A 19,122-nucleotide genomic window follows, 5' to 3' on the forward strand; every position below is an offset into this window, starting at 1 on the left:
ATTTTTGAGATCAACTCATTCCAAGTCCACTTAATGGTAGTGTGTGTACTAATTGAAAGGTATATGTGTAAAATAGAATGCTTCTCCTTCACTAGAAGAGAAACAGCATATTATCCGTATTTAATGAATGAAATAATTAAAACAAAAAAAAAAGAAATCAATCTAGGTGATTTTGAAAACAACACTTTGTTGTAAATGTAGAAACCTGGTTGATAAGTGGTGGGTAATGCAACCAAAAACTAAATGAGTTTAACAGTCAAGAAAAGTATTCACCATCTCAGACAGTCCATGGCCTGAAAATACCCTGCTGAATTTGTAATGAAGCATTTATTAAATGTCTGGTGCTTCTTTTCCATGAAGCAGCAGTATTCAATTATTTTATTAGATCTCAAATCTGGTTTTGACAAAACGTAAATGCTGCAAATTAGTTAATAATATTGTCAGTTATTAACAAGTTAGTTAGAAAGCAGAGGAAGAAATTAGCAACGATGCAGTAGTTAACACTAGCTGTTCAAAACAAAACATATTCAGTTTGGGTTGGAATCTCACTTGAACCTGTTCTTGCACTTTCAAAAACAACTGTTTTCCATTCACCAGGTTTTTACAAAAGAAAAATAAAATCTGTGTTGAAACATGGAAAATAAGCCATACTAATAATAGATTTTGTTGTACAGTAAAGGGAAAATGTTCTAATGAAAATCCTCTTTTTGCTTTGAAGCAGTGATAAATGCTAGAAATGGATGGTAATAAACAGTGGAAGTTTATCACTTCATCACTTCATTCATGAAAGAATTAATTTATTTTAGCAATTAGTCATCACAGGGGGCAGCTTTTACTCATATTTCTTAAGATATTTCTATTTAAATTGGTTAGAGAATAAGACTTTTTTTCCCCTGTGCACTCATACATTCCTTATTCATAGGCAATATACAGAACAAACATAGTTGTTTTTTTTTTCTTTTAAACTGTTTAGGAGTTGGCTGTGGTTTTTGACCCCAGAATGTACAATTCCTGGTCGAGATTGATGTTAAAGCTGTTGTGGGTTGACCTTGGCCAGCAGTTAGCCAGCCACATGGCTGCTTGCTCACTCCTCAGAAGAAAGGGGGGGGGGGGAAGCAAGAAATCTTGTGGGTTGAAATAAAAACAGTTTAATAAATGCAGGAAAGAGGTGAAAAAAACAACATACAATAACAAGCAATGCAAAGGCATCACTGCTTTCCCCAAGCAGACCAACTCCCAGACAGTATCCAAGCAACAGCCACCTTGGAAGTCAAACCTCTCTACTCTCCCCTCTGCACCAGGTGAAGAAGTATATGTGAAATGTGTCACTAGCCTTTGAAATAGTTGCAAGCTGTTAGAACTAGTTGGTTTCAATAATATCTGGTTGTGGATATGTTATGTATTAGTTGAAGATCAGAAGTCAATGCTTGATTCTTTTGTACAAATAGCAATAGCGTATGATTGCTTGCTAGGAGTAGATTTTACATATGTGACAAGAGTATATGTAGTTAATTAGTAACAAGATGGCAATCAGAAAACAATCCCTTGAGACAGTTTATTCTATCATAATTTTGAAGACAACTATCTTACAACTTCCTAAGAAGAATTTGGTACTAGTCACTAGCTGCATTCAAAAGAACTGCGTTACGAGGCTTTATGGTAGTTGCTATACTAAAGCACATAACGTTTTTTGGTTTGTTTTAAACATTTTGTAGTGAATGGGTGAGAATCTCCTGAATCTACATGTAAATTAATGAGGAAAAAAAAAATTAATTTTCATACTGTATTCCAGAAAGGGACAAGAGACAGCTTCTTCTAGGCCTGCAAGGCAATGTGTTAAGTGAGGGCTGGCTATAGACTGCTTGTGTGCTGAGAAATCAGTTGTATGTTTTTCAAGTGAAATACATGAAATTAGCTGCTGCTTCTGATATTAATCTTTTTCCTTTGTCTTGCCCATTACGTTAGAGGCATGTAATTATAAACTCTAATAATGAAGTTAATAGCAAAGATCCTAAAAAGTACACTGTAAAATTTAAGCACTGAAGACTGGAAATGCGAATCAAAACTCTTTTCTCGTTCTCTTCCACTTAAACTCTGATGTGTCTGATTCTATAAATGCTGTCCTTCTTAGCTTTTAAGGTCTTAAAGTATCAAGTCCATCACTCCGCTCAAAACAGCTTGCCCTACCTCCAGCAAAAATGCAGACAGCAGGAGACCCTCTTGGCTGAGCACTGATATTGCTCACTCTTCTGCTCACTGCAGAAATGACATGAGTGAGGACAGTTGGTTTAAATAGGAAGGGGTGTCTAGGGGTCAAGCCTTGCCCCTGACTGCAGCAGTTCTATATTGCATAGAGTTATATGGTAGTACATTTTAAAATGAGTAAACTCGTTGCATGAAAACTAAATTAATGTTGTGTTAATTTAGAGATAGGTAAATACTGTTTACTTGACTTTGCTTTTGATTCCTGTTCATCCACAGAAAAATTAGCTAAATCTTCATCTTCAGGCCTACTGTCATCTCAAATAGGGAAAAAGCAGGACCTGTGTATTTTTTTTGTACACGAGGTTTTTTTCTCTGAGAAAGCTATTTGAATTTTGTTCAATCCCAAGTTCTGAGTTATGATGGCAGTTTTTCAAATGGAAGTCTTGGCTTTGACACCAAGACTTTGTTTTACATAGCCTGAAAGCACTGAGTACCTACAATTTTGGCTTGATTTATGCAATCCCAAAATTGAATGGGTTTGAATTAGGACTGTGAGTCACTTTTTTTCCCCCTGTACTCCCTGTAATCAATAACTTCTTGTGAACGACTTGTGTGCTATTTTCAGAGATAGCATATCAGGATCAAAAGGCATTCATGCTGCATGGCAGAGCTGTAAAACCTTGCAAAGAATGGTGGAGCCTGGTTTTTTGTTGCTATTGGATCAAACACAAGAACTCTGTTCAATCTTACAGCTGTCTGTAGACATCAGGAAGCATTTTTGTATTGGCAGTCTGGTTTCCTCTTCCTATTTTCAAGTAGTTAACAAATGATGTTAATCAGTCTAAAAACTGGGGAAGCTGAGGGTGTTAAGCTGTGTAGGGGGTAGTGATGCAGATTGCTCATATGGACTAAATCTCATAAGCTAAGTACGAAATGGAGTGCCAGGATCATTGGCATAAATGTTGCCTGACAAGGGCCACAATTGGTGGACAATATCATGTTTCAAGCAAGATTAGGCCCTTCATTTGTGATTGTTAGCTATCTGAAGGCATGCTTGTGATTCTGGGAGTAGACTGTGTTGCATAAATGTCATTCAAGCGTGGCCCAATGAATTAGATGTATTTAATCTAACAAGAGGATGCTTTGCATTCTGCAAGAGGGCTCCATCTACTTTCCTTTTCTCTAGTAGATTTCCTGGATAAAGTATTCCCAGTAGGCTCATCCTTTCAAAGAGTACTCTGAATTACTGAAAATTTCAAGCCTTCAGATACTTATTTAGAGCATATAAACATAGAGGAAAAAAATCATGCAGATTTCCATCTTTGTCTCTTCATTTTAAGTTCTTCCTCTGCATGGAAGCTGTCATCTTCTAGAAAATTGTGTGCATTGTTTTAAGTTTGTGTCTTTTACTTCATAAAATCTGAGACAACAAAAATGAGGTGACTAAAAGGAGCGTGTTCATAATTTTTGCTGCTTTTTTTAATGTCTAAAAGGATTATGCTAGTTATGAAGAGGAAATAAATATCTGTGAGAGTATTTTAACATTGGAATTTAGTTCAACTGAAAAGTTCCCACACAGTTTACCACAGTTTTTAATGAATGTAGAAGCCTCCCACTCTTATAAAGTGTTATGCTAATTGAGGGGTCTGTTGGACAACTAATTTCCTCTGTGAAACCTGCTAGGAGGTAATGGGCTCTTATGAGCACAGAGTGGTATGATGTGAAGAAGCACATTAATATCTCCACCTAGAGACCAAGGCTATTAGTGGTCTACAACAAAAGAGAGCTTGGCTGTTCTCTCTACTTACGTACACTGTCTTGCCACCTTTCAGGTGCACCCACTGTTGGGAAGGAAATACAAGATTTCCACGATATGAAAGTTGTACCCATTTCTATTATCATTTGAAGTGCCTGTGCAAAGTGCCAAGCCTACTGGCAACCATGCAATCAAAACAAATAATGCTGAGAACGTGAGGCAGTTTCTCAAGATCGCTATCTGTGAATAGCAGTTGCCATGCCAAGTTGTACCTTAACAAAGCCAACGAGCGTTTCAGCAATTAATGTTTGTTTCTCAAGATGTATCAAGCACATGGGCAGGCAGAAGACTGGCTGCAAGTACTTAAAACCGCATGTGCTATAAAATACAAAGTAAGCTTTGAAAGATCTACTTGCTTAGTGCAAGGAAAATGCTTTAATTTATGCCATGACTGTAATACCCGCTGAGTTGGTTCCGCATGGTCTTTTTCAAGACAAAAATTTGTGCATACTGCAGCCACAAACTCTCCCTCTTGCTGTAATGCTACTGATGACATCTTTTAGTTTGTTCATGTAGTTTCAACAGTTCCGTTTTGATTCTCCAAGATGTAACTTCACATTGTGTAGGTCATCAAAGCGTAGCATTTCCTTCAAGGAAAGCTCAATTACTGTGTCTCAGGGCAGCGAGGCAATGGATCTGGACCCTTACTGCTCTGCTCTGAGGAAGAGTTCTGCTTAATCACACTGAATTTATGATGCATCTTCTGAGCATCCTACGTTGACTCGTGTTGTGCAACCAGGCCTTAGTATGATGTGAGCTGCAATTAATATCTTTTGAAACAGATTTTCTAATTGGATCACGTTAAGCTGTTGTAATGCTCAACATGAAATAAGTAGAACTACAGTATAAATACAATATAGAAGTTAGTTCCTGAGATCTAAAACACTAGCTTTTCTCTCTAGAGAAAAGAGGTACTATGAACTTGCACAGTGACCAAAGCTCATTGAAACTATGCATGTATAACTGCAGTTACTTAAAACTCTTCTGCAGGATTTCTTTTGTCAATTTTTGGCTTTCTACTGAGCAGCCTGGGCTGTGATGTGACTGGACTAGATCTCTAGGTACTGCCACAATAGAAGGAATATATGGAACAGTTTGGCTGCAGTGACAGTTCTTGGAATTAAAACACACATGTGCTAGTTCATTTTGAATTAACGTGAAAAATAAGAATTTGTTTCCAAGAAGCTTGCATAAATTATGTATCTCCATCTTTTGAGTTCTGGCTGACTGCTCTTACTTCCTAAAATGCATCTTTTAATGACTTTCTGAAGTGCATTAAGAAAAACTGTAGAACTTAAGATTGGGTAAACTTTGGATCCCATTAAAAACCACATCTTTCTGCTTGAGCCCTCATTCTTAGAAAATGTAAAAGCTCTTCCTACAAGTCTGCAAAATAGGAAATAGCTTTGCTGTTATATCGCCTGTTGTGCACACAATACTTGCTACACCATTGATCTCAATGGCTCTTTGGGATATGGATTTCTTATCAGGTCACCTGCTAACGAGTTTTCCCACGGGAAGCAAGTAGAAATCTCAGTTTATTCAAACATTTTGTTTACTCTGGGAGGAAGGGAAGGCTGGAAGAGCATGTTTAACCAAAAGCAATAAAACACATCCCTTACTAACTTTTAGTTATTGGAATGAAGTGGAAAATAGACACTGTATGCAGTGAAGGTCAACTTGTGCTCTCTGCACAAATTACTAAGCAGTGATGATGATGCTCTCAGCAATACTAAGAATATTGCCACAGTCACAGTATGCGTGTTCTAGTGATGAAGCTACAGAATTAGGCACTGAAACATGTAGTTGAGGAGAGTTGCTTCAGGCTTCTGAAACTTGAACAAAGCTGGGTTCAAGTTTCCAACAAACTCAGCATCCTCTGTGTGGCCTTCAATAAATTTCAGACATGGCAGATCAAGGAAAAATTGGAGTCCGTCTTCTCAGAATCTTAATGTCATTGAACGCTGCCTTTAGCCACAACAGTCTCTATTTTTATAAATACTAAAAATTCCTGTGGAGGACTAAAACATAGTACCTGTCTCATCCTTTCCAAATGCAACCTTTGCCTACCCCTCAAAGTCTTACTACTTTCACGGCTGCTACAGTATAGAATCATAGAATGGCTTAGGTTGGAAAGGACCTTAAAGGTTAGCCAAGCCCCTGCTGTGGGCAAGGTTGCCATGACTAATCATGTGCACAGCCTCTTTCTGCTGACAATATCTTCTGTTTTGCATGTGAACTTGTGAAGAGAAAAGAATGTGAGAATCTGAGAACTGTTGTATTCAGCTGAACGTGTGTTTTTCTTTTGTTGTTGCTACATTTGCAAAGCTGGATACTACTGAGTACTGGTTTGTTGGTTGTTTTTTTTTTTTTTCCTCAAAGGGTTTTGACTTATTTTGTTTCACTGTTACGTATTGCAATAATATGAATTAATAGGGGCTAACTGGATGAAGCAGAAAGCATGCTCCTTTTTTCTATAACTTAGATGTGCTGTTCACATTAACTAAAAGGGAAGCATGTTAACTAATTCAAATTACATCAGATGTCTTGTCTTGAAAATTTACAGTTTAGGACAATGAAAAGTATGGAGGCATAAGAAGTGCCAGCAGCCAACCCTAACAAAGTAATTTTTAATCTGTACTCTAACAAAATTGGTAGTAAATGTGAGTCTGTATTTAACTAGGTAATGCATTTTAGTAGATGCTTATCCCTGTGAGCAAAGCGTGATACATGAATGTCTTTCTGTGGATATCTGAAGGCACGGTTGTCATCTTTCTGCTTTGAGGAATAACAGTTGGCTCATTCTGTGGAAATGAATCATACGTTTCTTTTGTTTTAACAACCAGCTTAGCTGGGGCTTTTGCCATGATTCTCAAGGTGAGATCATTGTGTTTGTTCTTTAGTAGGTGCACATTTAGCCTCCTGGATTTACTTATGTGAGCGCTATTACTGCTATCAGGCAGCAAGTGTGGGTCAGGCTGACTTTTCAGTTATTTTTGTGTGTGTGTGTTGTGTTTTGAAAATGATTGTCTCCCACAAACAGTGGATAAGTCTTGTTGGGTATAAGTGTGTGTATATATTTATATATGTAAAACTGATCTTTAGACATTACTGGTAGCTAGAGATAGAATTCAATGAGGAAACACATCTGAGCATGCTTATTTAAATAGGTTACTGACTGAACTTTCTTTTTTGTATCCTGTGAATTTTAGCAGTGTTTTTCTTTTAACGTAGTCTTGTGTTCTTAGGCTTGACTAAATTTTCATCAGCAAGTAAAGATGACATACCTTTTTAATTAGGCAAAACCTCAATTAATTATTTTTAATTCACTTCTTGTGCTTGGGAAAGAGCCAGTGCAGTTTGTATGCATGTACACATGTGTAAGCTCACACTCCCAAAATTGTTATCTACCTCAAACTGTATTTCTGTTAGAGGTTGTGCATTCACAGTCATCACTGATGAATTCAGTATCTTAATAATTGTATTTAAGTGGTAGCCATAGTGTGCAACAAGAAGTGATTCCTGTTATCTTTCTGAAATTCAGAGTTGGTAGTAAGCCACAGCATGAATTCTGGATGGTAGTTTTTAAGCTTTGATTATTACCTTCTTAAAAAGAAGTAAGAATGAGGCATGAGGGAACGAATTACAGAGTTATGTCATCAGTCAGGTATGTTGAGACTGATGATTTTTCTGTTGCTAGAAAGAAAGACCCCTGTTAATAAAGAACAACAAACTGAATGAGAACCCAGCAATTCCAAGTTAGGTATCGAAATGGAAAGCAGTGTAGGAGAGCAGTGTATTCATGCATCTCTTCCAGCATGCTGACTGGGAGAGAAAGTCTGGGAAGATGGCAAACTGGAAACACAGTAGCAGCATTTGACAGTTTAAATTGAGAATGGCCCATTGCCAGTATAGGTAAAATATCCACTTCATGGGATATTTGAGCATCTTCAACTCAAGTGGAAACGTGGAAACTAGAAATCAACCAAGTGAACAAGATCAGAAGTACTTTGCCCATCTGTGCACAGTGCAGCAGTTCTAATTCAAATCAAGTTCACTGGGCCAGACTTAGATACTGGAATCTGTCTTCCGTGCCTGAATGATGGGAAGCTGGAGCATCCCAATAGAGAGTTAATTTTGACAGTGTGAGCTCTTGAGAGAACAATGCAGATGCAGCAATTGCAGATGAAATTTGGGTATGCAGTTATTTAGCATCTCTAGCATAATGCCAGCCTATAAAGAGCTATGAAGGTTCCTGTACAGCCACTAATTCATTGTTTCAAGGTAAAAACAAATAAGCCCTGTTGATGAGGTTTGAGTAGGATGTGGTTGTAAGACACATTTTTTAGAATGATGGAAAATGCTTGAACTGCTTTAATAAGGATGAATTTTATATAGCTGCTGTTAGGTAGGCTGCTGTTAAGCAGCTGGAGAACGTGTACAACAGGCCACATCCTTGATACTACAAAATAGGAAGCTTGGAAGCTGCTTAAAGAATAGCACAGAATATAAGATAACGTTGGTTTTGATCTGAGCACTGTTTGGATGGCGTGGGGTGGATTTGGATTATTATTGTCAGAGTCTGAACTGCTAGTTAAGAGAAGCATGAGGAATAAACAGAAGCACTTTGTTTGTTGAATTACTTTTTAAAAAGCTAAGAGAAGAGGAAAAACTTGATACGTGTGTACATACTGTTCGTGGGGGAGCATAACAGGTTAAAATAAGGTGCAAAAAAAAATATGGACCTCCTTACCTTTTCACATGATGAAGAAATCCTGATATGGGGACAAAGGTGTCAGAATTAGGGATGAGAATGCAGTGTTGCAATTGTCATTTGAGAAGGAGGGAGCACCATGGCAATGGCAATAGTGCAAATCCAGAATGCTTCCTGGATAGCCCCATTGGTCTTTTGTGGAAAACATAGCAATTCTTTGTATCAATCAAAACTTAAGGATATCTTAATTATAGTATCGTAGGGTTTTTAACTATTTATGAATATGCCCTTGTCTGTTCTGTAGCTTCTAAATCCCCTACTCCTCAATGTATGGCAGTTAGTTTTGCAAGTAGAGAAGCTGCATATTACAGACATATTTTGACCTTGTGTGCAGGGGTATTGATAATTAACTACTCAGCTTACACAAAGAACACTGCAGTATGGAGCAGGCAGTACGTTTCAGTCCATTGTGTTCTGTTCTATTCCCATGAGGTCCTGTTCTGATACACTATGACTCTCTAAGTTGCTGAACACTCTGCAGAAGACAGAACACACTTAGTGCCATCACTTAGTACGGCACACTTAATATCTACCTTAACAAAAACCGAGCATGTGAAGAACCCTGACTAATAGGTTTGGTAATACTTAAATTACCTTATTTGTTGGATCATAAATGGTACTCAGAGCAGGATATTCATTCTAAATTGTCATAACGATTTCTTTTTTCAGTTTTTTTCCCCCTATGTTTGAATTGGGAATGGCTTGAGAAGGAAACGCAGAGTAGGAGCTGCAGGCAGCCTGGAGTATGATATAAAAAGATAAAAAATGACAAAACTATCAAAGTGTTCTCGAAATGAAGATATTTTTCTTCTCACAGCATTGTTTTGCCCATTCTCTTTATTTTATGGGTTTGGGGCTGTCTACCTGCAGGGTTGTTTGTTTTTGTGCTTATTTGTTTTGTTGTTTGCAGCTTTTTATATAAGCAGTTACTGCAAATAGGCACGCTGGCTACCAAAACACTGCAATGTATACAGTCCACTAGTAAAATTTCAGAGAAGATATTTCACTTACTGAAATATTTGCAATGCAGGTTCTGCTATGAGCAGAGTACTAACTGATAGGAGGAATTGCTTACAGGATGAGGAAGGGTAGCAGCATACTCTCCGAAAGTGAGTAATTACTATTTAAAACACTCAGTACAGGAAGCCATAGGTAAAATTGTCACATCACATGTAAACATGAAGATGTGTAGGACTGAGTTAAAATTATATGAGGTAAGTTGAAGTGCAGCACTTGTAGGCATGATAATGAAAGGATAAAATAGGAGGAAGGTTGGCAGCAGAGCTAATATTTCTTGTTCACGATTCTAAATTGACAATGCTTGGTTTTACTGTTACAAATATGTGTGCAGATTTCTTCGTGCTGTGTCTTGGTGGCACATTAATCCCTGTTCTGAACCTGTGTATCTTTTTATTCAAATGCTCTTCACATTATTAATGAGGATACTTCAACAGGCTAGTATTTTCACCTTTAGAACTTAATATGACACAGATTTGATGTTAGAGTAACGAAGTAACTCAGTTTCAGAACAGAACTTGTGTTTTAGCACATGGCAAATATTTCCTGTACATGATATCCCTTAGTCCTCAATTTGAAGTGCTTTCATTTACAACAGATCCAAGTTTTTGGCTCTCAGCAGACATTTGCAGAATGAAGAAAAACAAATGTCTGCATTTTTACAAAGTTAATAAAACCTGATGCTACTAACAGCTTAATATATCAGTATTCTGTGGACCAGCATATTGCTCTTCTGTGTTGCTTGAAGATGAGGGAATGAGGGAAAGGAAGAAGTTAATCTTAGGATGAAATGGCAAAAATGTGTAACTGGAAATAAAATGTAGAGGGTTAACTTAAGAAAAGGACAGTAAGCATAGAGTTTGTGTTGGAAATACTCTGAGCAGATATCCCTCTGTTCCAAGGAAAATGGTGAGGAAAGCCATCAGTCGTTGGCAGACATAACATTATGGTGTTGGTTGCATATATTATGGATCACTTGCATAATTTGTCAGCCTGGCCTGATGGTGGTGAATAGTCACCAAGTGAGAAACATGAGTTATGGCACTTCTTTTTAACTTGGTTTGTTCAGACAATGCAAGATACGAATTGCTGTTGCTGAATGTATGGTAGGAAACATAACATGAATTCTCCTAATTTGGCTGAGATTTTTACACAGAGGGAAAACAACAAGGAAAATAACTTCTGTCCTTTCTCTATTGTATGTGAATGGTCATTCTTGAAATAGCTCTACCCTTCTGTCTTCTCTGTTACCACCTCCTTATTCTGAGTGTGTATGAGCTCATTTTTTAAAGATCTAGCACCAAGGCAAACAGCAGGCTAGTAAAACAAGAATAAATGGCTGGCTTCAGTGTTGTTTGTGTGTAAGGTATATCTTTTATCAAGACTTAGAGATGCATATTTCTACCACTGTTGCACCATGATTATCTTTTATCCAGATTCTAATGTTGGTTCAGACATGAAAAATGAAACATCTTGAAATGAAGAAAATGCTCAATGAAGAAGTAATTACAGTGGTAATGTAATTATCACATTTTAGCTGCTGCTACAACAATTGTTACTAAGAAGTAACAGAGAAGACAGAAAGGTAGGACTATTTCAAGAATGACCATCCAAATATAATTGCTATACCAGTTGTTAAAATGCAAGCAATACATATTGCATCCAAGCTGTAATGAACTTGGAGGGATTACTGACTTAATCCTTGTTATTTTGGGCCTTTCTGCTGCAAAGTACGGGTAGTTAGCAAGACACCTGTTTCTGTCTTAGTGAAACTATGTCAGCAGAAGGAAGGGAAAGCAGTGCATTCAGTAATACCATCCATCTTTGTCGGGGCAGATAATTGCTTCCACTTGTGTGTTTCACAGATGGCTTGAGTCAGTGTAACCATGTTTCTGCTGGAGGCTTTCTTTCCACTTTCTCTCACCCAGACCCACAGGCTGAGTTGCTGCCCTGAGGTGAGTTCTGGGCACCAGTCAGAGCACTAGGGATTGGCGGCAGTTGGACAAAGGGGAAGGAGAAATGTAATTTTCTAAACGTGCAGATTTGTTGGCAGCCTGGTAGATAGACTTAACTTGCTTAGTTCATCAGCCACCTATTCATTAATATGGATACCAGGAGGCTTGTGAGTACCTGAAAGGAACAGTTCCTTCTTTTGGTGGGAGTGCTTGACTTGGGCTTGAACTGGTAGAGTAACCTCATCCTGACAGCACGGTGAAGTCTCAAGTCATTAAGTTACTGACTGCTGAATAGGAAAATGGTATTGTTTCTTTCATTTCATGGTTTGAGTCTGCATATCCTGATTTAAATTTGGTAATAGCATTGGGAAATCTAACTTGCTCTCAAAAGTCAATTTGAATCTCGTTACAAGAAATATCATGAGTTACGATAAGAATTTCTACCTTAATTCCCTTTGATAGTTATAGATTATATGTCGCCTTGAATGATGTGCATAGCTCAGTTCTTTTTTCCCTGCCTTTTGCTTGCCAATGTTCTCCACGTTAAAGGTGTTGTGCTTTTGTTTTTTAACCTGGAACTTGACATACATTTGCACGTGAATTTTGTGACATGTAGCTGTAGCAAAGTTCATTGTCCTGTTGCTCACAGACTTATGAGAACTTTGTAAATGCAGTATTCATCTGTGAAATGTGGGAGGAGAACTTCTAAGATTTTAGCTGTGTACCTAAATGCTGTGATCTTGAACCCATAAAGCTACTGTTCAAGACCTTGGTCAACACGAAGTGCCATAATTTTGCTATCTCCTTAAAAGCCCACCTGTGCCAGTCTGCAAGAATGCTGAACCTTGATGTCTGAAGCGAATATGTTCAGGTGTGGTAAGGGACAAAGGGACACCTTTTGGTTTTAGTAAATCACTCAATTGTGCAGGTTTTGGTCTTCTTCATAGGGAAGCAGAGTAGCTGCAGTTGGAGTTGTTAATTTGTTGAGAGTTCAGCTGTGGCTCACTTAGACTAATTCACAGAAATCCAAACGTGTTTGCAGCTCTCTCTAAACTAGTATTTTCCCAGTGCTAGCTGATCCAGTGTAGCAATCACAGTGAGCCTTTTCCACTGCAGACTGATGTTCAGCTGAGAAATCCACTGTGAGGAAATCACTCTGCCATGTTAAATTGAGGCAGTTCTTTATGTGAACTTACCTCAATGAATTATTTAGTACACTTTTTTTTTTCTTTCAGTTAAACATTATTGTCCAAACATTGCCTTGTCTTATGGTCCTGGCTGCCTCACTGTTCACTTAATAGCAGTTGTCTTTGTGGATTCAGGGTATATTTTGGTGTCTTTTAAATGTTGTGCTCCATTTAATGAACTTGTGGAAGTGTCATATTGAGCCAAAATGGCACCAGACCCATGAGGTCAGTAGCCATTTCCAAAACCAGGTGATTAGTCCACTTATGTGATGCAACCAGCATAGGTTTCAGGCTGGCTCTGCCCAGGGCTTCTGGTTCCCAAATGAGAGGGATTTTTAGTGCTTGGCTTTTTTTACATGATCCAGCACTTGTGAAAATCATTTAGAGAGATAACAGCATACAGTGCCCAAACACTTCCTGTGGAAGGGAGGAAATGATGGGTAGGTTTGGATGTTGTGAATGGTAATGGTGAGCAGCAATAGTTAAGGTGATGTGACTTTGTTTTCAGTTGTTTTCAAGGTATGAATTGTCTGTTATAAACGTGCTTATGTGAAGTCTACAATAAGATAAACAAGATATGAAATTGAATACAAATGAAAATGTACGCCCCATATAGCTGAAAAGTAGAAGAATTTTAAACTAATGCCAGAAGGCGTTGAGAATTTTGAACGCTTTATTTTCTTTTCACCGCTCATCAGAAAGGAGATGCACGTCAAGCAGGTATGACTTTAGAGAACCTGTCACATTTTGATCTTTGGATGAGATCCCAGGTCCCAGAAAAAAGCACCAGAATGAGTTGGGGCTGCTGGAAGGAGCTCTGTGGGCGCGGGTGTCCTCGGAGTGCTTCTGTCGTGTGAAGGCAGCTCTCAGGCCTGCCTGCCTGTGTCTTTGCCCAGATGTGTGTGCCCGAGGCCGGGCTGGATGGGGCTGGGCAGCCTAAGCTGGTGGGGGGGCAGGTGACACGGGGCAGGGCACAGCCCTGTGCACGGCAGGCGGTTGGAACTGGGTAGGCTTTGAGGTGCGTTCCAACCTAAGCCATTCTGTTGTTTTGCGTGGACTTCTTGCAGGCAGCCTCCGCCTCGTACCGCTGTTTCTGCGCCGCGGCTCAGCCTGAGGCTGTCTTTGTAGGCAGCCCCGTTGCTCTGAAAGCAAACCATCCATGTGTCCTCTCCTCCCTCTGCCCCCGCCACCACAGATGCATCGTCCTTTTGAGGAAGAAGTCGTTACGTGCCGCACGTGTCGTGGCTCTCCTGCGCTGAAAGCAGATTCGGTGTTTTTTTTCCGGCTTTCTCAGCGGGAGATTCTTTCCCGGCTCGGAGCCGCTCCCCCTCGCCTTGGTGCAGGTCTGTCCCCCGAGCACGCCCCGTTCCGAGGGTCGAGCGGCGGGCGGCGCCGCGGCAGGTGCGGGGCGGGCGGATGACGTCAAGGGGCGGGGCGGGCCGGCGGCCGCTCGGCGGCGGGCCGGGGCGGACGGCGGAGCGCGGGAGGTGGTGGAGGCCGCCGGTGAGTGGGCGTCCGCTGAGTTCCGGGCTCCGCCGGGCGCTCGCGGCGGGCGGCGCGTCCCTATAGCCTGCGCCCCGTCGGGCGGAACGGGCGCGGGGTTGGGGGTCCCGCTGCGAGCGCGGGGAGATGCGGTCGGGGCGCCGTCCTTTGTTCGCCGTCGGCTCGCCCGCGTGTGGGGAGGGCAGCGGCAGCAGCGCGGTGAGACGAGAGCGCGAAACCTGTGAAACCGGCGAGGAAGGAAGGCGCTCGGAGTCGCGCTGCCGTCAGCGTGCCGTGCCGCAGCTCGCCCGGGTTTCTCATCATCCCAAACCCGTCGTCGCTTTCCGTGCGCTCTGCCCGCACTTCGGGTCCCGTCGCCGTACCGCGCGCCGGCAGCCCCAGCGAAGGAGGGGCGGAACGGGTGCGATGCGGTCGGCGGTGTCCGTGCGGCGCGTCGCCTCGCGTTTCCCCTTCTCTGCTTGCGGTGCCGCGAAGAGCGATCGCCCCGAGGTGCGGATAACTGTTGCGGTGTGTTTTCTCGAACCCGTCTGATAATTACGGGAATGGATGTACGCGAGTGCTGTACTGCCTGAGAGAAAGCTTATCTTGCTTTTTAATACGGAGCAGCTAATGTGGACGCAGCCGCGGTGCTTCATTAAAAAGTTGGGAGCTAATTAGCTGTTTCTTGCAGCCAGAGTTCCAGATTTTAATTAGAGTTCCTGTTTCCAAGTTTAAACTGATTAAAGCTAAGCCAAAGCCACTTCGGTTATTTCTCAGTGTTTGTTTAAAAACGAATGAAAAAGGAAGAAGTAATTTTCAGCTCTTTGAACTTGGTGTTGGAAAAACAAACCCTTCTGTTTGAGGCCCGTCCCCGGCTGTGCCGGTCGTGGGGCTGGCAGCCTGCATGCTGTGTGCATTTGGTGTTAAAGAGAGAAAGGGAACTAATTAAAGGTGGCCAAGCGTGTAGCCTTGTGGCTTGCAAGGCACTGCTTTCAGTTGGAAAACCATCCTTTGTAAAAGAAAACGACCAAAGGTAGAGCTGGGTGCTTTGGAGTCACTTGGGTGCGTTTCCCAGCGCACAAACAAGGAGTGTGTTTGGAGATGCTATGATGATGCTTCTGTTAGTGCTAAAAACTCTCCTGCCGACTAATTCCTGACCAGAAAGTTCACCCACGTATGCACAAAGCTGTCATGATGATTAAATATTGCTCTCCATTACTTCCTGCATTCATCTGATGTGCGTACTTCTCCTGAAGAGCTGTTAGTTGCTCTTAAGAAAACATCACCATACAGCTCATTCACAAGTACCCTGCTATGTTTTTAACAACTTTCCTACCCGTTTGAGAGACTTGCACACTGATAATTCCTGAGGGAGCTGTGTGTGTAAGCTATGAAGCTTACGTAGCTGGTTTATTCTGAGTATTTCACAGTTCTGTTGCTGTCTTCATGGGAAGAGCTTAGTATGTCTTTTTTCAAGCTATCTCCTGTGACGGTACTTAGCAGAGGATGCTTTAAAACACTTAAATATATGTGTGTTTGTGGAAATTGCATGCTAAGTAATTGAGACCTTTCTGAGGTGCACGGATGGGTCAAGCTGTAAGTTCTTTAAGCTCTGCTCTGTGGGATTGATGGCTGAGCTGAGCTCTGTGAGCTTGCTCACACTTTTGTGTTCAACCCAGTCAGCAAAGTAATCTTCATCTGGTGATAGAAACTGCTCCTCACTTCTAGCATTTAAATTATTATTATTATTTAGAAGTAACCAACTTCTGTGCTTTATTTTGAACATCTGTGCAGAACCTCCTACAAGGACAGACAGAGACAGCTGGGGCTCTTCAGCCTGGAGGAGAAAAGGCTGTGGAGGGCCTTATAGCTGCCTTCCAGGACTTGGAGGGGCCTGCAGGAAAGCTGGGGAGGGACTTGTTAGATAGGCAGGTGTATGGGAACTGCTGAGTCTCGGCCTGAACCTCTGATTGACCACCTGAGGTGAGCCGTGAGTCAGCCAGAGGAGCACAGGTGAAGGCAATTCAGCTGTGCTGCAGGAAGAGGTGGAGCCTGGCTGCACCCCTCCTAGACCTATTGAAGAGCTGGCTAGCAGTGGGGAAGGATCTCTTCTGGAGATCTGCTCTGCTGCTGTTTGGTGAGTGAGCCCAGGATAGGGGTAAGCCTTCTATTTATTTTTTCTGTTATTGTTAGATGCTTTGCCAAACTCTCTTGTTTATTTTGTAGTTACAACATCTTAATATTCACTGATTATACAGCAGGTAGCAACAGGGTGAGGGGAAATGGTTTTAGACTGGAAGAGGGTAGATTTAGGCTAGATATCAGAAAGAAATGCCTTCCTGTGAGGGTGGTGACACACTGCAACAGGTTGCCCAGTGAGGTTGTTGATGCCCCCTCCCTGGAAGTATTCAAGGCCAGGCTGGATGAGGCTGTGAGCAACCTGGTCTGGAGGGAGGTGTCCCTGCCTATAGCAGGGAGTTGGAATTAGGTGATCTTAAAGGGCCCTTCCAACCCAAACCATTCTCTAATTCTAATTTGGCGCTGCTAGGTATTGACATGCAAGGTTTGGATGCTGTGGTATAGCCTTCATTAGCTGGTAAGTCCAGGTATGTGACACAGGAATAAACTTGAGAACTACTAAATGAGAACTACTACAGTTCCACTGTGTGGAGCAGGGGAACTGGAAGTTTCTGTAGCATGGCCAGTCTTATAAGATTGGTCAAGCCAGGTGCTGCTTCATATGCTTTTGTTTTTGCAAGCTGTGGATATCTGCTTGCATTTGGTTGTTTTATCCTTTTTTAGCTATTGCTAGCTGCTGCTGCAATGGCTGTGTTGCTACCAGGTGCCCCTCTTCTGTTTCTGTTGCCTTTTGGTTTACTACCTTACTACTTAATGGTTTTCAAGTTGAATTTTCTTGTTTGGTGTCCGTGTGTATGTTTTTCATTCTTGAATCCAGTAGATTAATTGTCATGTAGTGTGTGTGATGATGAAATTATGTGCCTTTGTAATAATATCCCTAAAGAGAAACACCTCATGTGAAATTAAATCCAGAATAAGCTCGTTTTCTAATAGCAGTGCAAATTCAAATAATGAGTTAATAGAGGAACTTAAGCCTTTTATGTGATGATAATAACCTGGTTAATTACCAGAGTTAATGAGGTGTGTTCCTTGGAAATGAGGAGAGTGATCACAGGCCAAAAAAAAAAAATAGAAAAATCTCTTCAACTGGAGAGTATTTTTCCAAATCATTGGCAATTGAAAAATTGATTTTCTTCTGGGCAGATGTGTGGTGTTACAGCAGTTCTCATCACATTCTTTGTAAAAGAATAAACACCTGTTTAAGAGCAGACTGCGTGATACAAACAATCGAACCTATGTGGAATGGTCAAAATAAATAACTGGTTTTTGTGTAGCTGTCCTGTTGACTCAGTGATTTGTCTTCCAAAGTCGTTGGCAACCAGATAGTCACTGAAATGTGGATCTCCATTGCAGTGCTGTTATTTGCAAGAAGGGCATTTGGTAATTCTATGCACTCCTTATTGTTTCATACCTCCCCAGAGTATTTCTGTGCTGCTCATAACTTCATCCAGGTTGTCCACTTACTGAATGACCAAGGCATGCAAGGGAATTTGAAGTGCTTTGGTGATTGCTTTGTACTGTGATTCTGTACTGGATACAGGTGCACAAGTTATGCCCTGCGCTGACAGTGTGAGGCTGAGGGGTTTGGCATTGTTAAGCAATGGAAGCATATAAGGTTAATTGAAGAGGAGGTGATTAGTGAACATCAAATTTCTGATTTCGTAGTGGAGATGATGCTGTATTTATAGCTGTTTTATAGTCTTAGAAATGCATGTGGTTTTTCTTTTTCTTCTTCTTTTCCTTTTTCCCACGAGGAGTGCTGCATTTAAGGTGTTGAGCATATTTCTGGTAGCTGATCATGGAATGGCCTGGGTTGAAAAGGACCACAGTGCTCATCCAGTTCCAACCCCCTGCTGTGTGCAGGTCACCAACCAGCAGCCCAGGCTGCCCAGAGCCACATCCAGCCTGGCCTTGAATGCCTGCAGGGATGGGGCATCCACAGCCTCCTTGGGCAACCTGTTCCAGTGCCTCACCACCCTCTGAGTGAAAAACTTCCTCCTCATATCCAACCTGCTGGAGCTGTCCTTTGGCAGAATGATGGTGTGAATGTGTTTTGTGGTTAGTTTTAAGGCGGGAGTGAGCTCAGTGTAAGGCACTGCAGGACTTGATAACTGATAAAAGGAGTCTTGGAAAATCATCTTGCTCTTGGAGCGCAGCATGGATCCTGGTGTGCTGCTAGAAGCAGTTGGCTAGAGGCCTTTTGCATAGCAGTTGAATGTGAGGAGAACTCCAGCTCTCTAGCTATCAGGCCCAGCTGAGTGCGATGAGCTCTGTTGCTCAGCTGTTTGAGGACCTTGATGCTGTCACCTGGAATAAGAACGAGTCTTGTGCAGGTGTAGGCTGTGGATTGAGTCCTCTGTGTTGGCAGGAATTGGTGTGTAGCAGAAGTGAATGTGATAATGTCCTGATTTTGGGCTCTCTGGGGAAAAAGGTGGTTATGGTCCCCAAGGGAAGACCTGTCGTGCATGCTTCAGCAACCTCAATGTGTCAAACTCGCATCAGGCTGTGTGACCAGGTGTCTGTTGTTGCTGTGTGATCCATGAACAC

At 41.4% G+C, this 19,122-nt stretch overlaps 1 protein-coding gene across 9 annotated transcripts in view; it reads left to right on the forward strand.

Annotated features, from left to right (window-relative positions):
* MARCHF1 (membrane associated ring-CH-type finger 1) overlaps positions 1 to 19,122 on the forward strand; it is a 271,534-nt gene that overhangs the window by 48,107 nt on the left and 204,305 nt on the right. For 3 of the 9 annotated variants that reach the window (XM_052690306.1, XM_052690296.1, XM_052690309.1), the window contains exon 1: positions 14,387 to 14,457. The exons of 5 other annotated variants lie outside the window; for them this stretch is intronic. The gene's annotated coding sequence lies outside the window, so the exon portion shown is untranslated. Of the gene's footprint in view, positions 1 to 14,386; positions 14,458 to 14,925; positions 14,947 to 19,122 lie in introns of those variants that run through there. One more of the 9 variants, XM_052690299.1, reaches the window with a different exon arrangement.

Source organism: Tympanuchus pallidicinctus, unplaced genomic scaffold (assembly GCF_026119805.1).
Source record: "Tympanuchus pallidicinctus isolate F22 unplaced genomic scaffold, pur_lepc_1.0 scaffold26, whole genome shotgun sequence".
In the NCBI taxonomy this organism is placed as follows: domain Eukaryota; kingdom Metazoa; phylum Chordata; class Aves; order Galliformes; family Phasianidae; genus Tympanuchus; species Tympanuchus pallidicinctus.